The sequence below is a fragment of the Sturnira hondurensis genome, unplaced genomic scaffold, assembly GCF_014824575.4.
Source record: "Sturnira hondurensis isolate 20B ecotype Veracruz unplaced genomic scaffold, ASM1482457v3 Scaffold0019428, whole genome shotgun sequence".
Classification (NCBI taxonomy): domain Eukaryota; kingdom Metazoa; phylum Chordata; class Mammalia; order Chiroptera; family Phyllostomidae; genus Sturnira; species Sturnira hondurensis.
Genome location: NW_028092059.1, coordinates 11,374,473 through 11,384,010, shown reverse-complemented (window position 1 = coordinate 11,384,010; position 9,538 = coordinate 11,374,473). Strand labels below are relative to the sequence as shown.

At 39.6% G+C, this 9,538-nt stretch overlaps 1 non-coding gene and 1 pseudogene across 1 annotated transcript; both read right to left on the bottom strand.

Moving 5' to 3' along the window:
• Positions 1 to 6,404: 6,404 nt before the first annotated feature.
• Positions 6,405 to 6,514, bottom strand: LOC118974460 (U6 spliceosomal RNA). Its single transcript, XR_005063907.1, has one exon. It is a non-coding gene; the product is annotated as a U6 spliceosomal RNA (small nuclear RNA).
• Positions 6,515 to 8,723: 2,209 nt separating this feature from the next.
• On the bottom strand, positions 8,724 to 8,818 carry LOC118974461 (uncharacterized; annotated as a pseudogene).
• Positions 8,819 to 9,538: the final 720 nt, after the last annotated feature.

The following is a 9,538-nucleotide window of genomic DNA, read 5'->3' as shown; positions in this document are numbered from 1 at the left end:
AAAATGAGAGACAATATAGGTCACAAAGTCTTAAAAATTTATTCCTTGACTCTACAAAAAACATCTGCTGGCCCATGATTTAGCAGGTAATGCTGTGCTTTATGTAAATTCCTCTCTTTTAGATTATGTAAGCTACCTTTACATTTAACAGTTTCTCTTCATCAAATTAATAAAAATCTTTGTTTCTCTCTACTTCCTGTATTCTAGAGTTGACACTCAAATCAAATTATCCCAAAGGTTGATAAAGTATTGACTCTTATAGAAAATTTGTTTACTTTGAAAAAAAAAATAGGAGACTTCCAGCAAGATGGAGGCATAGGTGGAAACACTGTGCCCTCTCCCACAACCAAGTTTGAATACAACAAAAGTTTGGTGAACAAAGAGGCAGCCAAAGAACAGAAAAATTGAACTATATGGAAGTCTGACAACAACGAACCCTTCAACCAGGACACGTAAGAGGGGCGGAGCCAGCAGCAGAGCAGGGTCAGGCAGGAAGGATCCCCTGACCCAGGCACACAGGCAGCTGGGGTGGCATCGAGGACCCAGTGAGGGTGCGGGGCAGGCTGACCACAGTCACACATTTGCGCACAGATAAACCAGCAGAGGAGTGAGCAGTAGGATGGACCACACAGGCCCCAGAGGCAGGAGGCTGCAGAGGTGACCGTCATTGCTTTCCTTTGACCCCGCCCCCACATACAGTGTCACAACCCAGCGACTGAGTTGCCCTGTGCTAGTGAATACATTAGGGTTCCGATCCTGCTACATAACAGGCATGAACAGCCCAAAATATGGCTCAAGAAGAACTCAAAGCCCCAGAGCCAATAACTCTAAGTGACAAAGAAATAGCAAGCCTCTCAGATGCATAGTTCAAAACACTGGTGATCAGGATGCTCACAGAACTGGTTGATTATACTCACAAATTAGAGGAACATATGAAGGCTAAACTAATTGAAATGAAGGGAGATGCACAGGAAACCAATAGTGATGGAAAGGAAACTGGGACTCAAATCAATGGAATGGACCAGAAGGAAGAACAAAACATCCCACCAGAAAGGAATGAAGAAATGAGAATTCAAAAAAATGAGGAGAGGCTTAGGAACCTCCAGGACATCTTTAAACGTTCCAACATCCGGATTATAGGGGTACCAGAAGGGGGAAAGAAACAGCCACGAGTGGAAAACTTATTTGAACAAATAATAAAGGAGAACTTCCCCAGTCTGGCAAAGGAAATAGACTTCCAGGAAATCCAGGAAGCTCAGAGAGTGCCAAAGAAGTTGGACCCAAGAAGGAACACACCAAGGCACATCATAATTACATTAGCCAAGACTAAAATGAAGGAGAGAATCCTAGAAGCAGCAAGAGATAAGGGGACAGTCACCTACAAAGGAGTACCCATCAGACTGTCAGCGGATTTCTCAAAAGAGACCTTACAGGCAAGAAGGGGCTGGAAAGAAGTATTCCAAGTCATGAAATCCAAAGACCTACAGCCAAGATTGCTTTATCCAGCAAAACTTTCATTTAGAATGGAAGGACAGATAAAGTGCTTCTCAGATAAGGTCAAGTTCAAGGAGTTCATCATCACCAAGCCCTTATTATATGAAATGCTAAAGGGACTTATATAAGAAAAAGAAGATGAAAAATATGAACAGTGAAAGGACAGCAAACTCACAGTTATTAACAACCACACCTAAAACAAAAGCAAACCAAGAGGACAGCTAGATCAGGAGTGGAACCATAGAAATGAAGAACGCATGGAGGGTTAGCAACAGGGGAGTGGGAGGAGGAGAAGTTGGGAGAAGGTACAGAAAATAGCATAGACAGTAGGTAGAAAATAGGGGGAGGGCAAGAATAGTAGGGGAAATATAGAATCTAAAGAACTTGAGACACATGGTCATAAAATAATGGGGGGAATGGTGGGGGAGGGGTTGTGCAGGGTGGAGGGGAATGGGAGGAACTGTAATGGTATAATCATTTTTATTTATTTTAAAAATAAATAAAAATTAAAAATTAAAAGAAAAAGAAAAACCTATAGCAACCAGAAACATTGATTTTCACTCTCAAAAAGTTACCTGTGTTTTTTCTAATTTTCTATGCCTCTTCTGATTTCTATTCTACCTTCCTTGCTTCATTTTCTTCAGAGAGGTTAACCTATAAGGTAAACGTTCTTACCCACTTGGCCTCTTTTCCCTCCAAATGTACAACACAGGAAGAAAACTGGGCAACGGACTAGGTATGTATCTCCTAGTTTCTGCCATAGGCTGCCTTTAGCCATGCCTTGGCCTGAGGTTATGGTGATGAAGGCAGGTTTGAAATTCAACATTTCTTTAGTGGTTTTATTCTAAAACCCACAAATACACACTTTAATTTGCTTTTATTCTATAACATCAATATTGTTACAGAACAGAGGTCCAAGGGGGGGTAGTATTTGGCCCACCTAGGGACACCAAAAATGTCTACAGAACAACAGCACCCCCCCAGGTCGGTATACTAATACCTACTGGGCTCGTCTGTCTGCTGCCAGAGGAAAGACATCTCTCAATGCCAGAGATCTGTGAAAAGGAAAGGAAAGGTTTATTCGAAGCTATACAGACTTAAAGCAGTGACCCGATGTCCCCATAAAAATATCAAAGTCCTTTAGGATAACCACCGATGCCCACAGTGCTTCCTTCTCCCCCTGCCCTAATTTGGGGTACCATATCTCAGGAAAAGCAGCACACATCCGTGTTTCAGGTTGCTGCCATCATCCGGTGGGTCGCCATCAAGGCAGGATCTCTAATTACTCCAAAGCCATGTGGCATCTTCTCATGGTCCACTGGCAAAGAGTTCTTTCACTCTTCTTCCAGGCAAAGTCTCTCCTGCTTCCCAGGCCACGCAGCCAAGGGGAGCACCCCAAAGCCCTGTGGGCCTCTTCTACCAGAGCTGCAGGGGTCAGCACTCTGACCAAAAGTGTGTGGCTTTCTTCTTCGCCTAGCTGCAGAGGTCCTATTCTGGCAAAGTGCATGGTTCTCTTTCACCTGGGCAAGAGGGGTGGGGGAGGGTCCTCACTCTGCCCAAACTGTGTGCTTCTCTCTCCTTACATGGTTGCGGGGATCCCCACTCTACCTAAAACCACATGGCTCTCTCTCCCACCTGGGCAAGAGGGGGACCTAACTCTACCCAAAACCGCATGGCTCTCTCCAATGGCTGCGGAGTCTGCCTTTAAATCCTCGTGCCAGTCCTTTGCAGCCCCATTTCTGACTCCTCCTCCAATCAGTTACACCTGCCAGGACTCCCGTATCCTCCCAGCTTTACTGGGCTCCATAGTGAGTCTGGGCAGGTGTGGCCCCATGGCATGGAGCCAATCAATGCTAAGCTCTCACGCAGGCGCTGTAACCAAGGGGGAACCAGCCCCCACTTATATCCTGGGTAGAAGTCACTTCCTTCTCCTTGGCTCAAAGCATGGCCACAGCCATTTAACATATGTATGAAACCAGTTAAATGTTATAGATATGTTAAATGACCATTTCAGAGGTTAGCTGCAAAACTGAAACTGTTGCTATGCAAAACAGCTCTCAATGGCCTTGTTCGATTTGTCCCTTCCCCCAACTGACACCTGGAGGGGAGGGGAGGACATCTTAATATTTCCTGGACACTTTGAGATCTGGACCCCATCCCAAATCCTTTTCTGGGCCCCCGCTCTTGGCTGCACCGTTACAATATTTCTTTCTTTGTAATCTTGTGGATTTTCTCATTTAAAAAATAGAAATAGTTATCCATTTTCTTTATGTCAATAAATTCAATAAAAAATTAAAAAGTCAATATACAAAAGATTATAATTTATTTAATATGGACACATATAAACTGTGTTTTTTTATTACTAACCACATGATGCTCTTGTCATGGTTTATGTATTAAGAAAAAGACTAAAATAATGGGGAAATAAAATGAAATTGATTGGGCTACAAATATACTTTGTTTCATTAGTGCCACATCTCTGATGACTGTAAGGAGCTTCTTACCTTTCTTTCCATTAGAAGAATGTGTCATTGACGAATAATGTCAGGTGATGTTGTGATAAGAAAGAGCTCAGTCTAAGAGCTCTGTATTTTATATCACTACATAGAATTTTCTTTCTTGGAATTTTTCTCGAATTGGCTACAAAAGTCTTTCACTTCCTGAAGCTGCCTGCAGTACCATCTGGGAAGGGATTTGACAATCTGGAAAAATAGTCTGTGGTGGAATCCTTTGTGCTTCATTGTGGTGGATAGCACAGACCAGTTGCATTTTAACAGATGTGCAAAATCTTTCACAAGTTGATTATATTATGCTTCCATGGATTCAAATGAAATAAGGTACCAGATTTGCTCTATAAAACCAAAGATGAAAAATAGAAATTCTTCAGCGGCAACTTTTATTAATCTTTTGTAGGATATTACATACCCACAACAAATTCTTGAAATACATTCACATTAATGGAAACAGTCACATACTGATGTATTAATGAATGTTTATTGCATTCATGGAAGTGCCAAGAAAGTCACCATCCAACTTAAAAGTAGTGAATGACCTAAAGTTATCTTTTTAAAAGGGCCAGATGTAATAAAATGAGATTAGCCTACATAATACAATCATTGCAAGCAACTTTTTCAACTAGAGCCCTGATATTAAAATATTTTCAGACATGTGACCTCTATGCCTTTTCTATCCCTAAAGAAATAAATTAAGGAAGGTACAAATAAAAGGAAGCATGTACCATGTTCATCGATTAGAAGAATTAACATCATTAAAATGAGCATACCAGCCAAAACAATCTATAGATTCAACATAGTCTCCATTAAAATACCATTGGCATATTTCACAAATCTAAAACAAATATCTCAAAAATATATATGGAACCAAAAATGACCCTGAATAGACTCAGCAATCCTGAGAAAGAAGAACAAAGTAGGAGAGATCACAATACCCAACACAAAAGTATATTACAAGGTTACTGTAATCAAATAGTCTAGTACTGGGTATTTGATTAATAAGAATAGACACATAAGTCAATGGAACAGAATAGAGAGCCCAGAAATAAACCCATGTCTCTATGGTCAATTAATATTCGATAAAGAGGGTAGGAGCATAAAATGGAGTTAAAAAAAAAGCCCTTCGGTAAATGGTGTTGGGAGAATTGCACTGGTATATGCAAAAAAAAAAAAAGGAAGGAAAGAAAGAAAGAAACTAGACTACCAATCTATGCCATCTACCAGAATAAATTCAAAATAAACAAGAGTGAAACATAAGCCATGGCACCATAAAAGTCCTAGAAGAAAACACAGATAGCAACATTTCAGATATCCCATGCAGCAATATTTTTATTGATATATCTCCTTGGGCAAGGTTAATAAGGGACGGAATAAATAAATGAGACTAAATCAAATTAAAGAGATTCTCATGGCTAAAGAAAACATAATCAAAATGAAAATGAAACCAACTTTATGGGAAAGCAGATTTGAACAAAGGTTCCATCTCCAAAATATATAAAAATCTTATATGACTCCACCCAGGAAGACAAACAATCCAATTAGAACATGGGCAAAGGCCCTGTAGAGACACTTCTCCAAGGAGGACACACAGAGGGCCCAGAGACATATAAAAGGATGCTCAGCATCACTAGTCACTAGCCATCAAAGAGATGCAATTTAAAACCTTATATACCTTATATGGCTCAGAATGGCCATCATTAACAAAGCAACAAGCAACAAGTGCTGGCAAGAATGTAGAGAAATGGGTACGCTAATACTGTTGGTGGGAATGCAGACTGATGGAGTTAGTGTGGAACACATTATGGTATTTCCTCAAAAAACTAAAAATAGAACTGCCTTTTGATCCAGTGATTCCACTGCTGGGATTAGGCTGTAAGAACCCTGAAACACCAATTCAAAAGGAATCTATTTACCCCAATGTTCAAAGCAGCACTGTTTATAATAGCTAAGTACTGGAAACAGCCTACATGCCCATCAGTAAATGAGTGGATCAAAAAACTGTCATACATTTACACAGTGGAACAGTATGCAGCAGAAAGAAAGAAGGAATTCCTATCTTTCAGACAGCATGGATGGAACAGGAGTGTGTTATGCTATGTGAAATAAGCCAAGTGGTGAAAGACAAATACTATATAATCACACCTATAAGAGGAACCTAATCAACAAAACAAACGAGTGTCCAAAACAGAACCACGGGCGTGGAAAAAAGGAACAGACTGACATCACACTGTGACCAGAGGGGAGGGAGGAGGCAGATAGGGGCAAAAAGAAGAGAAAGGGTCTAATTAAGAAACAGGGATTAATCTTGGCTAATGTAATTATGATATGCCTTGGTGTGTTCCTTCTTGGGTCCAACTTCTCTGGGACTCTCTGAGCTTCCTGGATTTCCTGGAAGTCAAAAATATGGAACGCTTCACGAATTTGCGTGTCATCCTTGTGCAGGGGCCATGCCAATCTTCTCTGTATCATTCCAATTTTAGTATATGTGCTGCTTCTCAGATAAGATCAAATTCAAGTTCATCATCACCAAGCCCTTATTATATGAAATGTTACAGGGACTTATATAAGAAAAAGAAGATGAAAAATATGAACAGTGAAAGGACAGCAAACTCACAGTTATTAACCACACCTAAAACAAAAGAAAACCAAGAGGACAGCTAGATCAGGAGTGGAACCATAGAAATGAAGAACACATGGAGGGTTAGCAACAGGGGAGTGGGAGGAGGAGAAGGGGGAGAAGGTACAGAAAATAGCATAGACACTAGGTAGAAAACAGATAGGGGGAGGGCAAGAATAGTAGGGGAAATATAGAATCTAAAGAACTTGAGACACATGGTCATAAACTAAAAGGGGGGAGAATGGTGGGGGAGAGAGTGTGCAGAGTGGAGGGGAATGAAGGGGGGAAATAGAACAATTGTAATGGTATAATCAATAAAATATATTTTNGCCCTGATATTAAAATATTTTCAGACATGTGACCTCTATGCCTTTTCTATCCCTAAAGAAATAAATTAAGGAAGGTACAAATAAAAGGAAGCATGTACCATGTTCATTGATTAGAAGAATTAACATCATTAAAATGAGCATACCAGCCAAAACAATCTATAGATTCAACATAGTCTCCATTAAAATACCATTGGCATATTTCACAAATCTAAAACAAATATCTCAAAAATATATATGGAACCAAAAATGACCCTGAATAGACTCAGCAATCCTGAGAAAGAAGAACAAAGTAGGAGAGATCACAATACCCAACACAAAAGTATATTACAAGGTTACTGTAATCAAATAGTCTAGTACTGGGTATTTGATTAATAAGAATAGACACATAAGTCAATGGAACAGAATAGAGAGCCCAGAAATAAACCCATGTCTCTATGGTCAATTAATATTCGATAAAGAGGGTAGGAGCATAAAATGGAGTTAAAAAAAAAGCCCTTCGGTAAATGGTGTTGGGAGAATTGGACTGGTATATGCAAAAAAAAAAAAAGGAAGGAAAGAAAGAAAGAAACTAGACTACCAATCTATGCCATCTACCAGAATAAACTCAAAATAAACAAGAGTGAAACATAAGCCATGGCACCATAAAAGTCCTAGAAGAAAACACAGATAGCAACATTTCAGATATCCCATGCAGCAATATTTTTATTGATATATCTCCTTGGGCAAGGTTAATAAGGGATGGAATAAATAAATGAGACTAAATCAAATTAAAGAGATTCTCATGGCTAAAGAAAACATAATCAAAATGAAAATGAAACCAACTTTATGGGAAAGCAGATTTGAACAAAGGTTCCATCTCCAAAATATATAAAAATCTTATATGACTCCACCCAGGAAGACAAACAATCCAATTAGAACATGGGCAAAGGCCCTGTAGAGACACTTCTCCAAGGAGGACACACAGAGGGCCCAGAGACATATAAAAGGATGCTCAGCATCACTAGTCACTAGCCATCAAAGAGATGCAATTTAAAACCTTATATACCTTATATGGCTCAGAATGGCCATCATTAACAAAGCAACAAGCAACAAGTGCTGGCAAGAATGTAGAGAAATGGGTACGCTAATACTGTTGGTGGGAATGCAGACTGATGGAGTTAGTGTGGAACACATTATGGTATTTCCTCAAAAAACTAAAAATAGAACTGCCTTTTGATCCAGTGATTCCACTGCTGGGATTAGGCTGTAAGAACCCTGAAACACCAATTCAAAAGGAATCTATTCACCCCAATGTTCAAAGCAGCACTGTTTATAATAGTTAAGTACTGGAAACAGCCTACATGCCCATCAGTAAATGAGTGGATCAAAAAACTGTCATACATTTACACAGTGGAACAGTATGCAGCAGAAAGAAAGAAGGATTTCCTACCTTTCAGACAGCATGGGTGGAACAGGAGTGTATTATGCTAAGTGAAATAAGCCAAGTGGTGAAAGACAAATACTATATAATCACACCTATAAGAGGAACCTAATCAACAAAACAAACAAGTGCCCAAAACAGAACCACAGGCTTGGAAACAAGGAACAGACTGACATCACACTGTGACCAGAGGGGAGGGAGGAGGCAGATAGGGGCAAAAAGAAGAGAAAGGGTCTAATTAAGAAACAAGGATTAATCTTGGCTAATGTAATTATGATATGCCTTGGTATGTTCCTTCTTGGGTCCAACTTCTTTGGGACTCTCTGAGCTTCCTGGATTTCCTGGAAGTCAAAAATATGGAACGCTTCACGAATTTGCGTGTCATCCTTGCGCAGGGGCCATGCCAATCTTCTCTGTATGGTTCCAATTTTAGTATATGCGCTGCTTCTCAGATAAGATCAAATTGAAGTTCATCATCACCAAGCCCTTATTATATGAAATGTTACAGGGACTTATATAAGAAAAAGAAGATGAAAAATATGAACAGTGAAAGGACAGCAAACTCACAGTTATTAACAACCACACCTAAAACAAAAGCAAACCAAGAGGACAGCTAAATAAGGAGTGGAACCATAGAAATGAAGATCACATGGAGGGTTAGCAACAGGGGAGTGGGAGGAGGAGAAGGGGGAGAAGGTACAGAAAATTAGTAGCATAAACGGTAGGTAGAAAATAGATAGGGGGAGGGCAAGAATAGTAGGGGAAATATAGAATCTAAAGAACTTGAGACACATGGTCATAAACTAAAAGGGGGGAAATGGTGGGGGAGGTGTGCAGGGTGGAGGGTAATGAAGGAGGGAAATAGAACAACTGTAATGGTATAATCAATAAAATATATTTTTTAAAAAATAAAGAAAAATTTCAAAAAAAAGAAACAGGGATTAATGACCCATGGACAGAAACAATAGGGTGGCAGCTGACTGTGGGAGAGGGGCATGGACAGGGGAGAGCACAATGGGAAAAATTGGGACAAGTGCAATAGAACAACAATAAAAAATAATAATAAAGAAAAGAAAAACAAATGGAAGAAAACAAAAACATTATTTTCAACTCAGAAAAAAAGCATTGGCATTGCCCCTTGGTAAAACTAAAAATAAACAAGAAA